This window comes from Patella vulgata, chromosome 6, assembly GCF_932274485.2.
Source record: "Patella vulgata chromosome 6, xgPatVulg1.2, whole genome shotgun sequence".
NCBI classification, from domain to species: domain Eukaryota; kingdom Metazoa; phylum Mollusca; class Gastropoda; family Patellidae; genus Patella; species Patella vulgata.
In genome coordinates this window covers 1,026,694-1,050,251 of record NC_065884.2, presented here as the reverse complement: position 1 = coordinate 1,050,251, position 23,558 = coordinate 1,026,694, and the positions used below count along the sequence as shown (strand labels likewise).

The 23,558-nt window shown below is 36.0% G+C and overlaps 1 protein-coding gene across 2 annotated transcripts in view; it reads left to right on the top strand.

Annotated features, from left to right (window-relative positions):
- The first annotated feature begins 7,925 nt into the window (after window positions 1–7,925).
- Window positions 7,926–23,558, top strand: part of LOC126823958 (uncharacterized) — a 75,191-nt gene continuing 59,558 nt past the window's right edge. For both annotated transcript variants that reach the window (XM_050553025.2, XM_056101828.1), the window contains exons 1-3: window positions 7,926–8,281; window positions 10,777–10,896; window positions 11,471–11,581. The gene's annotated coding sequence lies outside the window, so the exon portion shown is untranslated. The remainder of the gene's footprint in view (window positions 8,282–10,776; window positions 10,897–11,470; window positions 11,582–23,558) is intronic.

Below are 23,558 nucleotides of genomic sequence, written 5' to 3'. Positions count from 1 at the left end.
CGGTTCACGTCCACATGAAAATGTGGACCTATAAAAATAATACACTGTTACTTGATCGTAAAGTAGAACAAAATAGGTGACATTTCTGAATGTAGTTTTGTAGCGTGGGTAGGATTAGATTTTGATTCTGTCCGTCCACGTTTCTTGGAGAAATTTGTCAATTAAACACTAATAGCCACCGATCCGGGCCTTCAGGCCCCGGGATCCCGGCCCGCCCTCGTTCCGCTTGACGCCCCCATCAACGTCATTGTACGCGGGCCCCCTTCCTTTTGAATCCATGATTCTGGGTATTGAAAAAAATAAACGAATAGTTAAAATCGAGATAGCCAGTCCCCCTTTCAGATGAGCTCTTTGTGATTACAAAGTTTAAAGATGCATTACGCTATTATTATTATATCACTAAAACTAAAACGTAGTACATGTATTTGGTATGTCATCTTTAACATACATTATGCAAGATCTAAATTTAAATGATGCAGGTCTTTCGTTATGCCTTAAATGTTATATAAGTTATTAATTAGACTTTAATTAACTTACCAAGATCATAATCATTTCTCGATGGCCTCGGATACTCTAGATTTAAATACGATTTGCGGTTGATGATTTAGCGTAAAAATGGATAATCGAGCCTTTGTTTATTATCGTAACAACTGTAACAATGACAATCAAGGGTATACTGTAATTGTATCGGCGATAACTCGGATCAGAGTGAAGTAATTTGACTGACATTTTCACCATCCATATTCCCTTTTCATTATCTATTTCTTAACTATCATGGCTGGAACTGTCAGCTCTTTATACAGTCTTACATAATTCCCCTTTAAGATCATTGAAACAAAAAAAAGAAATGACACGGATCTATTATCGAAGTCAACGGGGAGAGAATTAATATTCTTAGCTCAGCGTTCCTTATGGAGTTAAGTCTCCTTAACTACGCAATACCAACGTCACCCTGTTTAACAGCGGTAATAAGAACGCTTTCCTTTTATCCATATATACTTTCAACACCTTTACTTTTCTTAATAGTACAAAAAATGTTTTAGAATTTAATTTGAATGCAATAAACAAGCGAATAATATATATAAGATCCTGTTACCACTGTTTGTCGTGTATTTTGTACACGAGGAGCAGTCCATTTGCTGATTACACTATTTTGCTTGAATACACTATTTTGCCTGTCTTATGGTTTGGATTGTTCGTACTTGGTTTTATTTTATTTTTATTATTACTATAAAAACATCATTCATCAACAATTGAGGTATTGCCACGTTTCATTTTTTGGATTTTGCCATTTAGAAATAATATTAATTTGTTCAACCTGCTTCTCGACATTGATGCTGCAGATTTGTTGGTTAATGAGAGTTGGCGTCCTTGGTCACAATAAATTTCACCCTTCACAGTGTAACGAATAGAAATTTAATAATTTAACACTTTAATAATAATAATGTTGTTCAGTATGGTGTTTGTATGAAAATATAAATTTTTAAAATATTAAAACGATAATATTAAAAAAAAAAATATAAATATAAATGTGTGTCATCAGCGTAGACATACAATTCCGCACCATGTTTCCTTACTAGATCGTTCAGAGCGTAGGTGTACAAACACTGCTGATAAGTCCAACAGTATAAGGGTAACATATTTGTGAGATTCGATTGATAGCATGATGTACCCGAAGTAAAGCAGTTTCTGTAGTATGGTACCTGCTGTAGGCGTTCTGAAATAACTCTAACATAGTATTGTCGTCAATATCTGCAGTTATTTGTTTAGCTATACACCTTTCTATTATTTTCGAAACGAAACTTAGATTAGAGACGGGTCTAAATAGCTTTAGAGAGAGAGAGATAGAGAGAAAAATGGGGTTTAACGTCCACTCGACACAAATTATTTCACTTCGGGACTAACATATGGTTTAATTTCTTTTTTATTTCAATAATTCGCTTGCGCGTAGGGGTCTTTAGCGGCGGGAGGAAACCCACGAGGTTGGACAGGCAACCCTATTCCTTGTCACCTACAACCGGGGATTCGAAACCACGCCAGCTGACTCAATCTCAATGCCAGACCTTATGATACAGTGCTCACGTGCTAACCATTCGGAGTACGTTTGCCACCTTAAAAATTAACGTAAATGTTGAGTCGGTTATAGCCGAGTTTACTAGGTGGTGAATAATAGGACCGAGTTCAGTCTGACATTCTTTAACTAGCCACGTAGGAAGCAGGTCAAGCAAACCGATTTTTTTTAACCCCAACGCTAACCCTCTCACAAACACGTTCTTCACTTTCTTTTCCCCAATCTCACACAGTTTGACTTTTAATGCACGTTACATATCAAAATGATGTCAATATACCTCCCATCCCAATTACTTCCTACCAATTCCATTATCGTGTTTAGATTCAGGAATATTGAAAAATATCGTTTGTTGTGCGCCGACGTCACTTTCTTTAAACTTGTCATCAACTATGTTTGCTACATCTGATTTTATGCTAGCAATTTCCTAAAATACAGAAATATAGAATACCATGTATTTTGCAACTCTTTGGGTTTTAAGATTACGTATAGATGTAATTCAGATCTAAATTAGGTGTTTTCCCAATACGTCAAAGGTTTAATACAGCCTATGTTGTGGTTATAAAGATGAAGATCACCAGAATGTTAAAAAAAGACATGCCGTGGATTTAATATTGACGTCAGTGGGGAAATAGGTAGCTTAACATTCCTGAAGGAGTTATGGCCCCTTAACTACACAATATCAGTGTGAGACAAAATGCAATAAACAAGCTGAATGTGAGGCGTATTTTGATAAAATATATTATATGACTTAATATATAAACAGTATTGTGAAATAATATTAACTTAGTCAAGGTTTAACAGGCCTCTGATGCAGTAAATGTATTTGTTAATGAGACTTAACGTCCTTGGTCTCGGTAAAATTTTAACTTTTGCAGTGTAACGAATACTTATTATCTAAGGAGAGGACCATATAAATCTAATGATTTAACACTTTAATAATAATCATGTTCAGTATGTAAATATAACGACATTATCAAAGACACTATTTATAGTAACCAATGCTTCCTGAATCGACATTTATATAATTAAGAGCTGAACCTTCTACATGTAGAATTAAATAAATAAATAAATAAAATTTCAAATAAATATTTCCTGTGACAAAAGGGATGACTCCTAACCAATGACTAAAACATAAAAATAGGAAACAAAACTTTGGTGACCAAACTTAGTGAAATGTTGCAATCAAGGTGTGTGTCCAAGATGCCAATCATTCCATGTAATCGACAATAACGCGCTCGCCATTCAGGTTAGTCAGGAAATTGTGGGTGTCAATACTTTGGTTTTAGGGGTAAGGCAATCCATTAAAAACAATTGCTAGATGTAATCAATCTCAGGTAATATTAATAATAAGACCCCCAAATTCCACTGTTTAAATAAATAATTTTTTTTTAAATTCTTTGTCATTGGCGGCAGCAGACGATATAAACAATATCATTATATTTGGTGATTTTAATATTGATCTCTTCACGAAATCCAATACTTTTATCCATTCGGCAATTTCTCTTTTTGATTTTAAACAAATCATCCAGGATCCATGAGTGATCTAATTTGAACGAATTTTGATTCAGGTTTCTTGGACAATTTCTGTAGTGATCACTGCCCTGTGTACTGCAAGCATCTGAAATTAATTAGCCTCATATGATAAGGATGACTTTGATCAACTACGACGTGATGGTGGGAGTATTTTATAGGACACCATTATTGATAAAACTTCTATTGACATTTCATGTACCGCCGTCATAAACGAGTTAAAAAATTTGGCAAGAACACATATTCCGAACAAAACTGCAACCATTAGATCAAAAGACAAACTGTGGATGAACAAGACTATTTTGAAAATAAGCAAAGAGAAAGAAAATTCACCGGAAAGCAATAAAATCAAACTTGGACTGGCAAAAATTTAGAAATATTAGGAAGGATTAGAAAGTGCAAAAAAGAATATTAGACCAGAAATTAAATGTTAATCAAAATTGTGGAAGGACGAATTGGGATTATAGTCAACTCGTTTGCGAAGGGTCAAAATTCGAACTGGTAGACCAAGGGTTACCACAAGGCGACAAGGTTACCTTCTGGTTAATTCCTAGGGGATCACGGTGGGTAAGACGCTGACTCGCTAGGCTGAAGGTCGGGTGTTCGATCCCTGCATTGGCCGAGAACGTTCATCCAGATTTTCCGGCGTGGTTCCCCCATGTCAGTAATGCAGGACGGAGGGCCTGACAAGGACTGCTGTCTAGTCGTTCGAATGGGACGAAAAATCGAGGTCCCTTGTACACATTGGCGTGCACGTAGAAGATCCCGTGAGAGTAGGCCTTAGTGCCGCTGTCCAGGCCAAATTTCTCTCATAGCACACTGTATGGCGTATGCCCGTCTTCATTAGCCCAGTTCGAAGCAGAACAGTAGGGGGTTAAACCCGATTTCATTTCATTTCTGGTTAATTCCTAACCTTGTCTCTTGGAGGGGAGCCTTTGCAATTAACGATTTATGGGATTGGTCGATAAAAATAGCACAATCACCAAGGGCAGATAACTTGAAAACGTGTCTCCCCCTTAGATTAACCCAGGGTATAATGGAGTAGAACGGAATGAGTACACTGGGAATACCCCGAGGATGGTCCACAGTATCTCGAACGTTTTTTTTTTAAATCGGTTAATAATTGTGACCTCTAGAGGGACCACAAGCTAAAAACACAATTTTTCGTACAATCAGAGGCCATGATTCAGGCAGTTACGATCCGATATGCACGAATATCAACAGCAACCAAGATATTTGGGTTAAAAACTTACATTTCAAGTTCCATCAAAATCAGAAGAAAATTGTGACCTCTAGAGAGTCCACAATCTTGATATACCATATTTTTACGCTATTTGAGAACGAGGGGCGGCCTTTTGTCTGTCAGTTTTGGGCCGATTTTCATGAAAATCGAACTCAACCATCCTTGGGGTATAACAGTGATATATTAAAACGTTTTTTTTTAAATCGGATAAAGAATTATGACCTCTATAGGGTCCACAAGCTAAAAACGTGATTTCTCGTAGAATCAGGGGCCATAATTCAGGAAGTTACGGTCCGATATGCGCGAATATCGCAAGGAACTAAGATTTTTAGGTTATAACCTTACATTTCAAGTTTCAACAAAATCGGATAACCAGCGGCTGCCAGGCAGGATACGCCCACATTTTCGAGAGATGGATAGAGAAAAAGCTAAAAAGAAAGTGATTTTTCCTACAATCAAGGGCCATAATTCAGGAAATTACAATTCTATATTCGCAAATAACGAATGGAAGCGAGATCTTTGTGTTATAAACTTACATTTTAAGTTTCAGCAAAATCGGATAAGAATTGTGACCTCCATAGGATCCATAACTTTGATATACCATATTTTACGCTATTTGAGAACGAACGGCGGCCATTTTGTCTGTCAATTTTGGGTCGATTTTCACGAAATTCGAACTCAGCCGTCCTTAGGAAGTAACGGTGATATAATAATACGGTTTTTAAAATCGGATAAAAAGTATGACCTCTATAGGGTCCACAAGCTAAATACGCGATTTTTCGTACAATCAGGGGCCATAATTCAGGAAGTTACCGTCCGATATGCGCGAATATCGAAAGGAACCAAGATCTTTGGGTTATAAACTTATATGTCCAGTTTCAACAAAATTGGATAAAAATTGTGACCTCTATTGGGTCCACAACCTTGATATACCGTATGTTTACGCCATTTGAGAATGAACGGCGGCCACTTTCTCTGTCAATTTTGGCCGATTTTCACGAAATTCGAACTCAGTCGTCCTTAGGGTGTAAAGGTGATATAATAATACGTTGTTTTTTTTTTAAATCGGATAAAAATTATGACCTCTATAGGGTCCACAAGCTAAAAACGCGATTTTTCGTACAATCAGGGGCCATAATTCAGAAAGTTATGGTCCGATATGCGCGAATATCGAAAGAAACTGAGATCTTTGGGTTATAAACATATATTTCAAATTTCAACCAAATCGGATAAAGATTGTGACCTCTACAGTGTTCACAAGCCTAAAATGTGATTTTTCGTACAATCAAGGGCCATAATCCATGAAGTTTCGATCCGATACATGCCAATATCGAAAGGAACCGAGATCTTTTGGAGATAAACCTATATTTCAAGTTTCGTCAAAATTTAATCCAAAATTGCGGAATTTTGTAATATGTCTTTTATATATGTGTTGGATGGTAGAAATTCAAAATGGCCGGCAAAATGAAATCCAAAATGGTGGAATTTTACTTTATCGTCATTTTTGTCCGTTGGATATGGCTTGTAATATATATGGATTTGGTGGTTGCTGGATTCAATTTCTATCTAAAAATACTATTTATAAATGGTGCAGATAGGTCCTTGTGGTTATTGCTTGTAAAATAAGGGGTTTTAGGGTTACTGAATTCAATATTGGGTTCAAAACTTAATTTCAGATAGGATTGCCACACACCAAATTTGTGTCTAAGCTAGAAACATCAGAATAAATTACAGAAAACATTTTTACGGGAAGTTTTATAAAAGCAAGGAGAGAACCCCACCTTACCACCAATAGAGTGGGACGCTCCATTGCTTGTGGAAAACTATACTAATGTGGCAATTACAAGAGCCTGTCGTGAAATGAATAACAGACAGAAATGAACCCATGGGAACTATCGATCGTGATGCTAAAAGGGACGAGCCGGCGGTGGATGGTCTCTAAACCATGATGTACTCCGTGAACTATTGAGTTTCTAAACCCTGATGCATCCTGTAGTTCGGATAGGGCCTCTCTAAACACCCATGTACCTTGTAGTTCGGATAGAGTCTCAAAACCCTGATTCACCCTGTAGTTCAGATAGAGTCGCTAAACAATGATTACTCTGTAGGTCGATGTACACTGTAGTTCAGATAGAGTCTCTAAACGGTGTTTACACTGTAGTTCGGATGAATCATAGTTTTGTAAATAGGAGGTCGATTGTCAAATGAAGATGCATTTTGCGATATATTAATCCCGAAGTGACATAGTTTGTCTTAAATGACTATATTGTTAACGCGCTTTAAATATCTAGATGCGATTGACTTCGCGTAGAAAATTGAAGGCGCATTAAAATGTTGGCAATAATAAAGATCCAATTACAGTTTTTAGTCGCACACTGTTAACCCACCTATAGATGTTTTAATAACAATAAATCATATAGTTTATTCAACTAGACGTAACACAGAAATAAATAGATACAGTTGGTTTAACATGAATAGAGATTTTTATTATCTATGATGCATATATATCACATTTCAGCTGAATCACAAGATCTTTTAGTTGATGTTTATATCGTCTTACGTATTTGTCAAGATCAAGGTGAACTTGTTCTATTGTTTCATTAGCCTATTCAGATTTTTCCCCACGAATTTACTCATCCCACCCTCGCATAGTTATGAATTTTCTTGTTTCAGTTGACTAAAGAAACATTTTGTAGTAATGCATGGTTTTATAGAATGAACACTGGTTTGCGATATCATTGTCGGTGGAAACAAACACTATACCTAAAGAATGAGCAAATAGCGGAGATGACGTTTCAGCCGGCTGATCTAAATTATTTCTCTAAATACAGTAAAGCTTGAAATATGTCAGTTTTCACTCTTTAGAATGTTTTTGTAAACAAGTGTTTATTATAGTTTCCAATAAGCGTTAGAAACAAAGATATATACCCCCTAATCGAGAGATAATCTCATTTCATTATATCATTTATGCATGTACAATAGTTAAATAGATAACTGCAATGAACTGAATTAGTATAAATTGCCTTAGGTATATGACATAAATGAGACGGGCTGTGGTTGTCCACTAGAGGAGCTGGGCAGCTCAAGGCAAACAAGGGTGCACCACAATGAAGGCTAGTTACTATACTTGTAACGTTAAACTGTGTGTTTAACGCTACAATTGATACAGTCTAAGACTCTTTACGCAAGTTCAAATAGGTCCAAACGCACAATTGTCAACACATATCATTACAGTTTGTATTGGAATAAGTAATTCTATGACAAATAGTGAAGACTGGACCACTAAAATAGTAATCGAACAGTTTTTCTTTGTGGTTATGCGTTCTACATTTGCATAGCGGAGTTTCTTGTAATGACGTATTACGCAAGCCGCCATGACACCGGCCAGTTGAAATTTCGCGTAGCAGTTGGGTTTCATCAAATCATATAGTTATGCGGTAAGGCTTCACCTTTATTGCAATTGGAAGTGATTTATTATATGTTAAGCTATGTGCAGTACTGTTTTGGGTCAGTTTATGTGTAAATTAAGGGAGTTATAGGCCAGTAACCTTTTTTGTAGTCATTTGACTAAAACACTTGCGCAAAGGATCTCTGTAGGACGAGCCACTACTGTGGCCGGAGTAAGGCGGAAGACATCAGTCGTGGAACCATTTCTAAATGGAGGCAGGCGTGAATTATGACGATAGCGGAAATGACTGCAATGTGATATGTTATGTTCCTGTGTCCTGTCTTGGTTGTTAGAATTATAGATGTAATAATTATTAATGTTTGTTCCTGTACTGTTAAAATAAAGAAGTCAAATTCACAGTCATCGTTATTATTAAATCCTTTGATACTATGTTACAAAATTTATGAAAATTACAAGTCGGAAAACGCGTTGTCTTGCTACGTAGTTCAGGCCGTGAATACGGCAACCTGACAGTGGTCCATATTAATGACAATGAAGACATCTGAACTCCAATTAACAAATCAATCAATCAGGCTGTTGTCGTTGCATTCACATGACACCGGACGTGTCACTGATGAAACAAATATGCCCGAAACGCATGTTGCGCTTAGTGCGACCCATTTGTGTCAATTTCTAGGTTCCAAATATTAGCGATTTACCTCCTTAAAAAGCGAATGCAAGTTAAATATGTTTAATAGCTCTTTTATCTGGTGTATCTTTTATTTTAATTTTTCTTATTGAATAAGGCTATGTAGCAATTAATGTGCGCTTTTTGTTGTATAATACTAATAAAGGTATGTTCAGCTATACTTTTCGTTAAAAAAAATGTATGTTTTATCTCTTGTAGACTCCTTTTCACGGAAATCTATGACATATCTATCCAAATCTCTGTCTGTCGGGGCAGCCAACTGCGACACAGCAATATAAAAGGGCATATAGATAGTGACGTAGAGTTGATTGGGACCCTAGATTAAGAAGCTTTAATGAACGTCATTAAAGCTTCTTGCCCAAGATGGCGTTGTTGTGCATTTGACGTCACATATATCTTTCACTTTAAAAATTCTTTATCATTATTAAAGATTGGTTGTCATATCAGGCAAAGAACTTTTCAAAAATAATCCACAATTGGAGAAAATTACGTGCTATTCAACGATAACGACATCTTCACTCCTTCATAATTTTCAAACATATACTGTGACTCAGATATATGCTAGTAATTGATTCTAGCATCTTCCACACCACCTAACATATTATACCGTGGCTCAGATATATGCTAGTAATTGATTCTAGCATCTTCCACACAACCTAACATATTATACCGTGGCTCACATATATGCTAGTAATTGATACTATGATGTTATACACAACCTACGAGGGCTGGCTAAAAAGTTGCAAGGCTGAAAAGAATAGATTAATTGGACCGAAACAAACTTTTGCTACTAACAAGTACAATCAATCAATGAATTAATCATATACCATATTGTGAACCTACCCACTGAAATCTCCAGAAATGGACAAAACTGGCTATAGGACAGCCACCAAGTACCTACAACTGAAAGGATTAGCCCCAATACAAATACATGTGTACATGCCGACATGGTCTCCATTTTAGGAGATGATGCCCCTTCCTTTTTCACAGTAAAGAAATCGGCTACGATATCCCCCTTTGTCAAAATTTTGTGACACATGTTTGAAATGGTACCATGTAGATTGTGAAGACGTTAATGATGTAGAGTTAAATGTCAAATATGTAGATGTTCTGGTGATAAGTTTTATTACCTCATGGGAATAACACGTTTGGGAATGGTTGTTTTTCATATATATATATAATATATAAATAAAAATCTATGTGTTTGCGGGGAAAATTCTCTGTCTTCATTTCATTTAGAATGGCTCGCCCTCCCCATCCCACCCCTTTTCTTGAACATGATATTTGGATATTTAATTGAACATATATTGACTCCAAATAAGCAGTAATTGGATTTTGTGTTTGGATTATATCCAGGCATTCTATGTTCACCAACACATAGTTACATTTAAGATTTCAAGGCTTTCTAAAACTTTTGTGTATGGCTTTGTGATCCTTTTATTAGAGTGATTGGTTATCACCTAAATGCAGGATTTGTTTTACATTTATCAATCCATATTTTAATAAATGATTCATACATCTTACAAGTACATGTGTTTGTATGTATGTATATCAGGGATAGAAGAACATGGCTATTAGCCATATTCCATCAACAGTATTACTTACGTGGACTCATGTTCGATTTGTTACCACATTGACATTTTTAGGGGGTGGGCTTACAAGTTTTATTATAGTTCCTTACAATTACCTTCAATGCAACCAATTTGCAGCTTGTCTTCTTGCATACTGGCCAAGGAGACACGTGTAAAAGAAAGTCATTTGTGGAAAAATGTTCCAATATTTTGAATAATTTTGATGTGACTTGTTTGAAACTCTTTAAATCTTTTTTTTTTCAGAACTCACATTTTGACAAAATTAAGAAAGAATCTTCAATTCTAGAACAAAAGGCCCATGGACCTGAGCTGCAACCTGGTATACAAAATAGCACATAACTTTAAAGGGTCGCCATTTCTGCAGTAATTATTTTTTTTTATTCTGTATTATAATAATGTTGCAAAAATAAATTTGAAGCTATGAAAAAAGAATTTTGATGATGTATGAATTTATAATTAAATTTCACCATCTCGGTACAAATTGTAATTCGTCTATTTATAGCAATTCTCTCTGTGTCCCTTTTTTCCCTTTTGCATGTCCATTTTTTGTTGATTTTTTGGGTCTAGAATGGACGAAGAGGATTTGAATTAACATTTTCTGCCAGGATTTGGTAAATATTCACGATTTAGATGCGAAAGGATAACAGAGTTATCAGGTTGATTACGGTGATATGGACGGCAATTAGTTACATATTTCAGTATGCTTCTTTAAGTTTGTGTATCTAAACAATTTGGTGGTCAACTTCATACAAATTTTCGTGCAAAGACATGACCATTTGTTTCTCTGTCTGTAGTGAAAAGCATTCAGTCCAACGAAAATTTTGGGAAAGGTTGGAGCCGGGCAAAGAGGCCAGAATTAACATTGAAGTCAACGGGGAAATTAATGGTCGCCTGTCCCCTTTTACGCTCACCACCGATTTATCTCCCTTTCATATAGACCGAAACCATAAACCAGGAAGAAATTTATTGAACGAAGAAATATTTCACCAGACTACAGGCGTTTTAGATAAACGAAAAAGAGAGTTCCTAGGATAAAGGGCTATAAAAGGTGAGTTCCTAGGTTGAAGGGTTGTAAAAGCGTGGACCACACGGTGAGTAATATTGTAATTTTAAGGCTAGTTAGGATTTCACCCGTCCATTTTAATAGACCAATTCTATCTTTTTCCTATTTCTACCTAATGATCATATTTGTAGACTTTTGGTCTAGAATAGAAAATAAGTATTTGAATTAACATTTTCTGCCAGGATTCGGTGAATATTCACGATTCACCATCATGAAGTAAACACACATGAAATAGGTGAATCACCAACACGTCACAGACCTCAACTTCAACTTTCAACTTTTTTATTTGCATATTACGTCAATTAAGAACATTATACAAACCATACGCATGGAATAATATATTGGAATAACATGATATAATGAAATGAAAATGAATGTACCATTGGGATGATATAATGAAAATATAACAATGAAAGTATAACAATGAAATGAAAATATGTTCAAAGTATACATGTATAATGATCAAATAGACTAGGCAGGTGCCCCCCTTTCCTTAAAAGCATGATATGTATACATTGCTACTGCTTTAGCAAGAAAATCTGGCGGATTAAAAAGAAGCCCAAAGGTTATGACAAGATTGTATTAAAGTAGGGTAGATATATTTTAAAGACAACGTAAGATCAAAAATCTAAATTGCATGTATATATAGCCCATGGTTACTATATCAACTTTACGACAAGTTCACACCAATCTGATTAAAATTAACGTTTAAGTATCCGACACGCCAAAATGCTTTTCGATTTTTCAACTACGACCTTAATCCGGTTGATTGGCTGGTGACGTCACAGGCACTACACATAGGATATACTTTATCCATACAATATCTCACCGTCTGTACAATATAGCACTATCAATACACACGACAACTAGACAAGCGTCTATTGACGGTCCAATTACAACGTGACTGGCCTGTCAATGCAATTGTAAAATACTTTTATTATAAAGAAGATAACCGATGTTAGACATTATAACCTAATCGAATCAAAGACGTTAATCCATCCATCAATTAAATGTTGTTTGAACGCCAATCAACACATAATACGAGGCTACTTGATTACAAAAACACCGGTGAGCAATAACTATTGGGTATATAGTAATTTTAAACAACTTATTAGTAAAACTTAATTATTTTATACAATTAATATGTGTGTATATGATTCTACCATTAGTTCGTTCGTGAGGTATTACGCACACGTTTCACTTAGAGTGATGTCTTTGATCTGGCCTGCGTAAAAAAAGATAATTACCTAATCAACATTCTTAATCCCACTAACACTCACTGCTAACACCAACGTGTAAATTAATTTATGACCCATGCCTGTATAACTTTTATAGTCGGATTGATTCATTAATGACAGATATTAACGACACTACACTTTATGTGGAAAAGCGAACAGAAAATGGAATTCATCTTCTACGGTAGCAAGAGAACATTGGGTGCATAAGTTTGGTCAGGTGGAATATTATTGTATCGCCCTCTCTCTATTTCCAGTTTGTGTGAGCTGAGTCGAAGCGATGAAAAGGCGGATTTAAAGTTTTTATTTTTAACCCGCAGAAGGTAACCAGCGGGGTGGTTTATTAAGTTTTTATACAGACCATACGTTCTCAGTTTGGTTCCTGATTTAGTTAGTTCTGCAAAATGATGGTTGAATTTAGTTTGAAGTTTTAGTTTAGTTGCTGAGGGAGAAGGGTTATGAGGGAGATCATAATATTTATATAATTTTGCTATGGATGCTGTCCAAGAATATTTAATGTTATTGTTTGCAATGAGGTTGCTATCGGTAATGAACTGTTGATTCATTTGACAAAATCTAGAACAAAAACAAAACGGTCAGCCGTCTTCAATAGTCATGGATTTGACAGTGAACCCAATGGCAGAAATTACTGGTCGAAGTCCTGATGGAGGCAGACCACAATTAAATTTCACGATCTTGGTACTTAAAAATTGTAGTACGTATATTTATAGCAATTCTCTCTCCGTATCTTTTCTCCCCTTTTGCATGCCTATTTTTGTTGAATTTTTGGTCTAAATGAACGACGAGGGTTTGAATTAACATTTTCTGTCAGTTTTTGGTAAATATTCATGATTTTATTTCAATGTTCACTGTACAAACTGCATATGTCAGCAGATCAAAATACGTATTTTAGTTTTACAATTTGCACTTTCCCTTGCTTCACAATACCAATGTCCAAGTGTTAAAATACATAATACACTTTTCAATAATACAAAATACAATACAGTTATTTTGCACATTACACTTCTCCATTTTACATTATAAGCAAATGCATATTAGAACATATACCTTATATGGGATAGACGACTAAGCTCATTTGCATACGGAAATTAATAATTTACGCGATTAATGTACTAGGTCAACGTCAGCAGAAGGCGCAAGGGCAAATTGGCATACAATAAGTCATCATACAATAAGTCGGCTTACCAATAGGGGTGTCACAATCGGAACAAAATTTGGGGTCGGGTTGTTTCTGAGGCAAAATTTGTCACTGAAGACGATTATGAGATTATTTTACTTCTGTGACGTCATTTTCGGTTGGGGTTTTTCTGATTTCCAAAATGGCCGCCAGAATTTGACGAAAAATTAATTTCCAGATAGTATGGGTGATTATCACGCAAGGTATGGCTTGTAATATATCATATATAAGGTTTTTTAGTAATTGAACTGAAAAAATAATCTCTAAAACTAGTTTCCCCAAATCCAAGATGGCGGAAATTCAAAATGGCGGCCAAAATTTACCTAAAATGGCTGATTTGTCAGATAAAAGTCATTTCACTCTTTGATATGATTTATAATATGTAATTTAAAGGATTTTCAGTGTCACTAAACTTAAAATTAATCTAAATATAACGGGGTTCCAAAATCCAAGATGGCGGAAATTCAAAATGGCGGCCAGAATTTCCCTAAAATGGTCGATTTTTCGGTTAATCGTCATTTTTAAGTTTGATATGGCGAGTGATATGCGATTTAAAGGGTTTTCTGTGTCACTCAACAACCTCAAAAGAAGAGTTTCCAAAATCCAAAATGGCGACCAGAATTTCCTAAAATGAACAATTTTTCAGATAATCGTCATTTTTTCGGTTTTGTATGGCTTGTAATAATGTCCTTTATTAGGTTTTCAAAGTCCACGAACTTGAAAATAACCTCAAAAATGAATTTTGAAAATGAATATTACCTCAAAAATGAATTTTGAAAATGAATATTACATCAAAAATGAATTTTGAAGATGGTAGATGATTGCTTAAAAATACAACAGGACAATCGTGAATTTTCCTATGGGATTGGCTTGTAATAGCAAAGAGTAGTAGTTATTTTGATGGTAACTGGAACTGTTATACTGGATCTCACATAAACAAGATTTAATATTATTCCAGCAAAACAGTGAGGTATATATATCCAGTTGTTAAGAATTTATCTATTGTTTATTCAGAAATGGTTCGAAATAGTGGTTCAGTGAGTAAGACTCGCTAAGAACGAGATCTGGGGTTCGATCCCTATGTTTGCTGAAAAAGTACCTTAGGATTTTCCAGTGTGGTTTCTCCTTGTCAGGATGCAGCACCGGGGGCTTCTCGAGAAACCAGGTTTATATGTACACGTTGACGTGCGCATACAAGAACCCTAGACAGTTGGAATTCGAAATAAGAGTACACCATAGTACCACTGTCTGGGCCAATTTTCCTCATAGCACACTGCTTGACGAATATCAATATTTATTAACTTTTGTTCAGAAGACTTATGTCCGGAAACCGTTTGTGGTATCATCTAGACAGATGAATTCATATTTGTCAGTCATGTATTTCATAAAGTGAAATCATCGAAGTCTCTGTGTCCGCAACTTGTGTGGTATGGTATCCACAGATCATATTCGTCTGTAATGTAATGCACACCAAGTTCTAAGTTAAAAATAATATTACAATTTGCTATTATAAACCAATCCAAGAGAAAGATTGATGATTGTCCCTTTTTTTTCTGAAACAATCATCTTCAATTATCAAATTCAGAGAGAAAGAGAGAGAAATAGGGTTTAACGTCCACTCGGCACAAACTAGGTCATTTCGGGACTAACATATGGTTTAATTTTTTTACATAATTGGCTTGTGCGTAGGGGTCTTTAGCAGTGGGAGGAAACCAGAGGACCAGGAGAAAACCCACGAGGTTGGACAGGCGACCCTACTCCTTGCCACGTACAACCGGGGATTCAAAATCACGCCAGTCTACTCAATGACAGACTTTATGATACAGCACGCGCATGCTAACCATTCAGCCATCCAACCCCCCTATCAAATTCAGTGACTCTGAAAACTTAATAGAGGACATCTTACAAGCCATATAAAAACAGAAAATTGACGATTATCTTAAAAATTGATCAATTTAGAGAAAATCTGGCCGCCATTTTTTTAATTTCCGCCATCTTGGATTTTGGAAACTCTATTTTAGATTGATTTTAAGTTCAATGACATTGAAAACCCTTTAAATTACGTGTTACAAACCATATCAAAGAGTGAAATGACTTTTATCTGACAAATCGGCCATTTTAGATAAATTTTGGTTGACATTTTGAATTTCCGCCATCTTGGATTTTGAAAACTCTTTTTTTCTTTAGATTAAGGTAGATTCCCGGGTCAGATCAAATTCAATTGCCCTAAAAAAACTATTACAATTTGCTATTATAAACCAATCCAATAGAAAGATTGGTGATTGTCCCTTTTTTTTCTGAAACAATCATCTACAATTATCAAATTCAGTGACTCTGAAAACTTAATAGAGGACATATTACAAGCCATATCAAACAGAAAATTGACGATTATCTTAAAAATTGACCAATTTAGAGAAAATCTGGCAGCCATTTTTTAATTTCCGCCATCTTGGATTTTGGAAACTCTATTTTAGATTGATTTTAAGTTCAATGACATTCAAAACCCTTTAAATTACGTATTACAAACCATATCAAAGAGTGAAATGACATTTATCTGACAAATCGGCCATTTTAGATAAATTTTGGTCGACATTTTGAATTTCCGCCATCTTGGATTTTGAAAACTCTTTTTTTCTTCAGATTAATTTTAAGTTCAGTGACAGTGAAAACCCTTTAGATTACATATTACAAACCAAATCAAACTGTGAAATGACTTTAATCTGACAAATCGGCCATTTTAGGTAAATTTTAGCCGCCATTTTGAATTTCCGCCATCTTGGATTTGGGGAAACTAGTTTTAGAGTTAATTTTCAGTTCAATTACAACAAAAACCTTAGGCCACACAAAATAAATGTCTTGTTTCTCGGGCAACTGACAGCTGAAACTGTAGGGAGGGAGGGCGGTTTCTTTTTTATACGTCCACATTCATAATGTGAACGTATTATGCCGTCGCCCCTGTCTGTGTGTGTGTGTGTGTGTATGTATGTATGTGTGTGTGTGTGTGTGTGTGTGTGTGTGTGTGTGTGTCTGTGGTTCGCCTACAGGGCGCAATTCTTCATGGATTTTCTTCAAACTTGGTATACTTATTCCTTATACCCCAAGGAAGATCCCTATTGTTTTTGGTGCATGCCCGACCCCCCGGGGCAGAGCCACGCCCATTTCTAGTATTTGTTTGTTTGTCGTCTACAGGCCACATTTCTTAACTAATAATCTTGAAACTTTGCATACACATTCTTTGTACCCTAAGGAACATCCCTATCGTTTGGGGTGCATGCCCAACCCCCAGGGGCAGAGCCACGCCCATTTTCTTTTCGTGTGTCTTTGTGTCGCCTACAGGGCGCAATTCTTACTGGATTTTCTTCAAACTTGGTATACTTATTCCTTATACCCCAAGGAAGATCCCTATTGTTTTTGGTGCATGCCCGACCCCCAGGGGCAGAGCCACGCCCATTTCTAGTATTTGTTTGTTTGTCGTCTACAGGCCACATTTCTTAACTTATAATCTTGCATACACATTCTTTGTACCCTAAGGAACATCCCTATCGTTTGGGGTACATGCCCAACCCCCAGGGGCAGAGCCACGCCCATTTCCCATTTTCTTTTCGTGTGTCTTTGTGTCGCCTACAGGGCGCAATTCTTACTGGATTTTCTTCAAACTTGGTATACTTATTCCTTATACCCCAAGGAAGATCCCTATTGTTTTTGGTGCATGCCCGACCCCCAGGGGCAGAGCCACGCCCATTCCTTATATTTATTTATTTGTTTGTCATCTACAGACCGCATTTCTTAACGTATCATCTTGAAACTATGCATACTTATTCTTTGTACCCCAAGGAACATCCCTATCGTTTGGGGTGCATGCCCGACCCCAGGGGCAGAGCCACGCCCATTTTCTTTTCTTTTTATGTCTGTGTGTCGCTTATAGGCCACAATTCTTAATCAATCGTCTTGAAAATTTTTCATATGAATTGCTTATACCCTAAGTATGATCCCTATTGTTTTTGGTGCATGCCCGACCCCCAGGGGCAGAACCACGCCCATTCCTTATATTTATTTATTTGTTTGTCATCTACAGACCGCATTTCTTAACGTATCAACTTTACATACTTATTCCTTATACCCTAAGGATGACCCCTATTGTTTTTGGTGCATGCTCGCCTCCCCGGGGCAGAGCCACGCCCAGTTTTTGTATTTGTTTGTTTGTCGTCTACAGGCCACATTTCTTAACGTATCATCTTGAAACTTTGCATACTTATTCTGTGTACCCTAAGGAACATCCCTATCGTTTTGGTTGCATGCCCAACCCCCAGGGGCAAAGCCACGCCCATTTTCTTTTTTATGTCTGTGTGTCGCCTACAGGCCACAATGTTTAATCAATCGTCTTGAAATTTTTTCATATGAATTGATACCCTAACGATGATCCATATTGGTTTTTTTACCCCTAGGGACAGAACCACGCCCATTTTCTTTTCTTTTTATGTCTGTGTGTCACCTACAGGCCACAATTCTTAATCAATTGTCTTGAAAAAATTTCATATGAATTGCTTATACCCTAACGATGATCGCATTTCTTATCGTATCACCTTGAAACCTAGCATACATATTCCTTCTATCCTAAGGAACATCCCTATTATTTGTGGTGAATACCCAACCCCCAGGGGCAGAGCTACGCCCATTTTCTTTTTTTATGTCTGTGTGTCACTTGCGGACCGCATTTCTTAATCGATCATCTTGAAAACTTTTTTATACTTATTCCTTATAGCCTAAGGCTACTTTTTATACTTATTCCTTAATCCTAAGGCCGACCTCTATTATTATTTTTGGTGCATGCTCGACCCCTTGGGACAGAGCCACGCCTAATGTTTGTGTGTCTTGTGTTTTGCCTACAGACCGCAATTCTTAACAGATCCTTTTGAAACTTTGCATACCTATTCGAAACGTCATGCTTTTGGAATAAAGACATCGATTGTTTTAAAATAAAAATTGTGTTCTGTTAATGTGAACGAAGTGTTAAACTGATAGCAGTCCTACAACCCAGTTTTATTTCACAGACCCTCAATGCAAACTGGACCATATCAAACAAAACAGGAATGTGGACGTATATTGCTGCGTTAGCGATGCTCTTGTTTTTTTTACTCATTGATGGTGCAAAATAAAATTTGGCTATTGCTGAAAATTGTTGGGGCGGGAGGGCGGTCTTTCTTTTTTTTTTTTTTTAAATGAGAAAGTCATTACTTGTTTACGGTTTTGGTTTCCGTTATATTCAACTTTATTGTACATACTTAAACCATAAACCCAAAATCAAGTCTACTAAAACACTGAGACTGAACACTGACTGAAAGGAAAATAATTTTCCATATTTAATACACATAATGAAATTGGTTTAAAATAAAATTCCATACGACTATGTAATAGCCCTCCATAAAGACAACAATATTTTTAAAAACTAAGCCTCTTTCACCAGGTGTATCAAAAATAATAATCATGGTAAACAGTATTTAAAACTAAATCTAGTATCGCCGGTTTATTTATAATTATTTACCGAATTCCAACCAATGCATGTCACACCGTGTCATCGGTATTTGGAGATTGCCGGAAATACTGTTTCTTGGGATATTCGGTGTGTTTCTCAGGATATTCGGTGTTCTATCCGGTGTTTATATTGAATGACTATTTAAATCTAACTAACAACTGGTCAGTAAAACCATCAAATCGGTAATCCAATTATTATTTTCCGGATTATCGAAACTACCGTAAATGTGCTAATAATGACCCAAATTCTAAGGTATGCATTATGACGACTATCGTCATCGTATCGTATTCTTAGCTATAATTAATTAACCTGTTCTACGGTTCATTATTTTATCAATAGGATTTTCCAAACAAGGACCGACTGAAGCCGGCAATAATGAGCCGATTACGATCGAATGATTGAAATATTGTCGCCAATGACTTTTAACACGAATCAAATTCTAGTTTATCAGGGGAGGTAATTAATATCACGTGATACAAAATGGAGGTTCTTTCGATATCAATAAAAAAGGCAAATCTGCCAAACTTCGCCTTTGTTCGGATAAAAAAGACAGCATGTTCATCTGAATCAGTTTTAATACATTTGAATAGATATACATGTATGGCGGATGTAGGTACATGCGGGATATTTTTTTTACGACTTGCTTGTCGATGTGCGGGCGGGCGTTACATATTTATTTTTTTTCATCAAGACTAATAAATAGACTGCACGCGCAACCAATTTTGCGTGCGGGCGGTGCCCGAGAAACAAGTTATTTTATTTGTGTTGCCTTATATATGATATATTACAAGCCATACCTTGCATGAAAATCACCCATCCTATCTGGAAATTCATTTTACGTCAACTTTTGGCGGCCATTTTGGAAATCAGACAAACCCCAACCGAAAATGACGTCATAGATAAAAAAAATTCTAAAAATCGTGTTCAGCTAGCAATTTCGCCTCTGGAAATTGCTGGCCTGAAATGATTTGTAAAAAAAATGTCTTATTGTGACACCCCTATTACCAAAGCAATAAGGGCGAATGAAACCAGCAGGCAATAAGGAATGACCATGACTTCTGTGAAATCATGCGCTCGGTGTGGCTAATCCGAGCCTTCGATAAGCCCCACATTTTTACTTCATAACCTCCCGCTTTTCTATGTGGGTAAGGCGTTGGCAGCTGGAAATCGATATAAGAGTAGGCCACCCCGGTTATTTAATAGAGTTTTGTACCACCCGACCCGACAATGATGCAGGACAACTGTCTAATCGTTCGGATGGGACGAAAAAACAAGTGCCGTATACACATTAGCGTGACATAAAGGATCCCTTGGCAGTTGGAATTCGATACAAGAGTAGGCCGTAAACAGCGCCGCTGTCTGGGCAAATTTTCCCTCATAGAACACTGCATGACATATATACGTTTTCATTCTCATAGCCCAGTCGGAGCAGAACAGTAGGACATTAAACCCCATTTAATTTCTTTTCACTGATCGTTTTCCAAAGGTTTGTAAATATGAGTACCGCCCCTTCTACTGACAAGGTCAATCGCGTAAATTATTAATTTCCGTCCTAGTCTGGACGTTTTTCCGTATGCAAATGAGCCTCGTCGTAGATCCCATATATGTTCTAATGTGGTAGAACCATCTGGGGTTTTTAAACTGGTTTATTTGCCCTACATTTGCGTTCAGGCGCTTAAGTTAAACTGGTTTAACGATCCCCGGGTTTTTTAAACTAGTTCAACTTAAGCGTCTTAACGGGCTATTAGATATTTTTATCAGATGATTATGGCATGTTGGGCTCTATATAGTGTGCGATAATTTTGAATATCATTGACTTACTGATATGTACCAGTCGTATATTTTAACTAACAGAGTCAGTATTTTAGTAGTTAATTGAATATATATTGTAATATAAATATAGGTCTATAATAGTATACTGGTTAATATATTGTTCTTTAATAGTATACCGATATATTGAGCCTATTTATTAAAATAAATATTTTGAACATGTCAATTCCACACCAGTTGCCATTTTATTAACTATAAAACTACCTTTAAACTCCTTGAAGCATGTGACACATTAGTCAATATCTATTTATGGTAAGGGGAAAACCAGTTTAATATCTCTTGTTATCAAGTCATTTATTTGCATATTCATTCATGAATTAAAACATTGCACGCCTAGAGACTGTGTAATCGAGTCTTGTAGAAGGCAGGATACTATCAGCAACTGGCAGTATATAAATAATAATTCGTTCATCTTCTGATGTAAAATATCATCTGTAGAAGCCGATATAAGTAATTTAAAGTACAGTTATTCCAGGTAATGATATCATTATTATTCAAACAGGATAAGAATAAATAAATCTTCTTTAAATCTAGTTTAATATATGTATTGTATTAAATTATAACACATACTGTATTGAAAAACAGCTAGTAATGTAAGAGGCATTAAAGATTATTATCCTCTTAAATATGGAGATGTGGTAGTATCCTCTTCAACCAAATACATTAGCAACTCTTTTTCCATAAGTATGTGTTATATTTGATTGCTCTATCCAGTTACTAAATACCTCTAGAAGATTATTATTGTACTTATCGATTGTACCATTAGAGCTTTTATTGTCATACGATATCAACAAATATATCTTCTTTAAATTTAATTTTAGGAAATAAATATATATATTTATGTTGATATGTCACGATTGATAAGCGCTCTTATTGTTATAAAACGGCATGGGGACGAATTATTAGAGTATTTTGGTTTTGATTATTTTTGTTTTTTTCGGGGGGGGGGGGGGGATGGTCGAATGGTTAGCACGTGCGCGCGCTGTATCATAAGGTCTGTCATTGAGTCAACTGGTGTGGTTTCGAATCCCCGGTTGTACATGACAAGGAGTCGGGTTGCCTGTCCCACCCCGTGTGCTTTCTCCGGGTCCTCCGGTTTCCTCCCACTGTTAAAGACCCCTACGCGCAAGCGAATTATTGAAATAAAATTAAACCATATGTTTGTCCCGAAATGACCTAGCCTGTGTTGAGTGGACATTAAACCCCATTTCTCTCTCTCTCTCTCTTGTTTTTTTCGTTGTTTTTGTAATGGTGGCGTGTCTTTGAGTAAATGAAGTTATTGACGGTTTGGTTATGGGTAGTCATGAAGTTGGCACCAATAATTGTTATTCGATTCATTTAAACTAAATACTAATGCATTCTTGTTAAATATTGGTGGTCACATATAAATTTCTGAAGATTCCTCAGCACTTGGAATTCAAAGAAATCTTGTTTTCCTGATAAAGTTCTCCTATTAGAATTATTTAAAGATACACAAGACAGAATAATATGGAGATCGAGTTTCAATCCGTTTAAATCTACGCCATCCGATTTTCTAATCATGAAATTTTCAGCAAATTGCCTTTACCTTATCTAGTTTTTAACTATTATGTTGAGAACTGCCAACTCTCATAATGTATCTTTAATATAACTAGAATTCAACAAAAATAATTTTTGGTGATTTGTTATGGAGAATGTCGTATTCTGAATAGGCTAATATATAACTTGAAGTTCAAGTCAGTAATATTCCTGAATAAATATTCAGGGATATCCGTCGTTTTATCAGGGATTATCAAATGAATATTTAAATTTAACTAACAACGGGTCAGTGAAACCATTAAATGTATTTTAATATCTACCTGGAATTCGTACGTGGCTTATTTTTACAAAGGATTCTTACTGGACCTGTTATGAATAACCAACAAGCTTGTTTTGGTTTTTTTTCCTAATTATCAAACTTACCGATAAAAAGTGCACCTCTACTGACATCCAGGCGCGTCCAGGAGAGCGAGAGCGATTGGGTTCCTTTGACGTAAAGGCCTGCGGCTAATCTAGCGAGTAAGTTGGTCATAGGCTTTCCATGTGAATGCATGTCTAAGTGATAGTTTATATAACATTTGAACCCAATATATAGACCTGCAATATGTATATTTAGCCTCAACATAATGCATTAATAAATATAGAAAT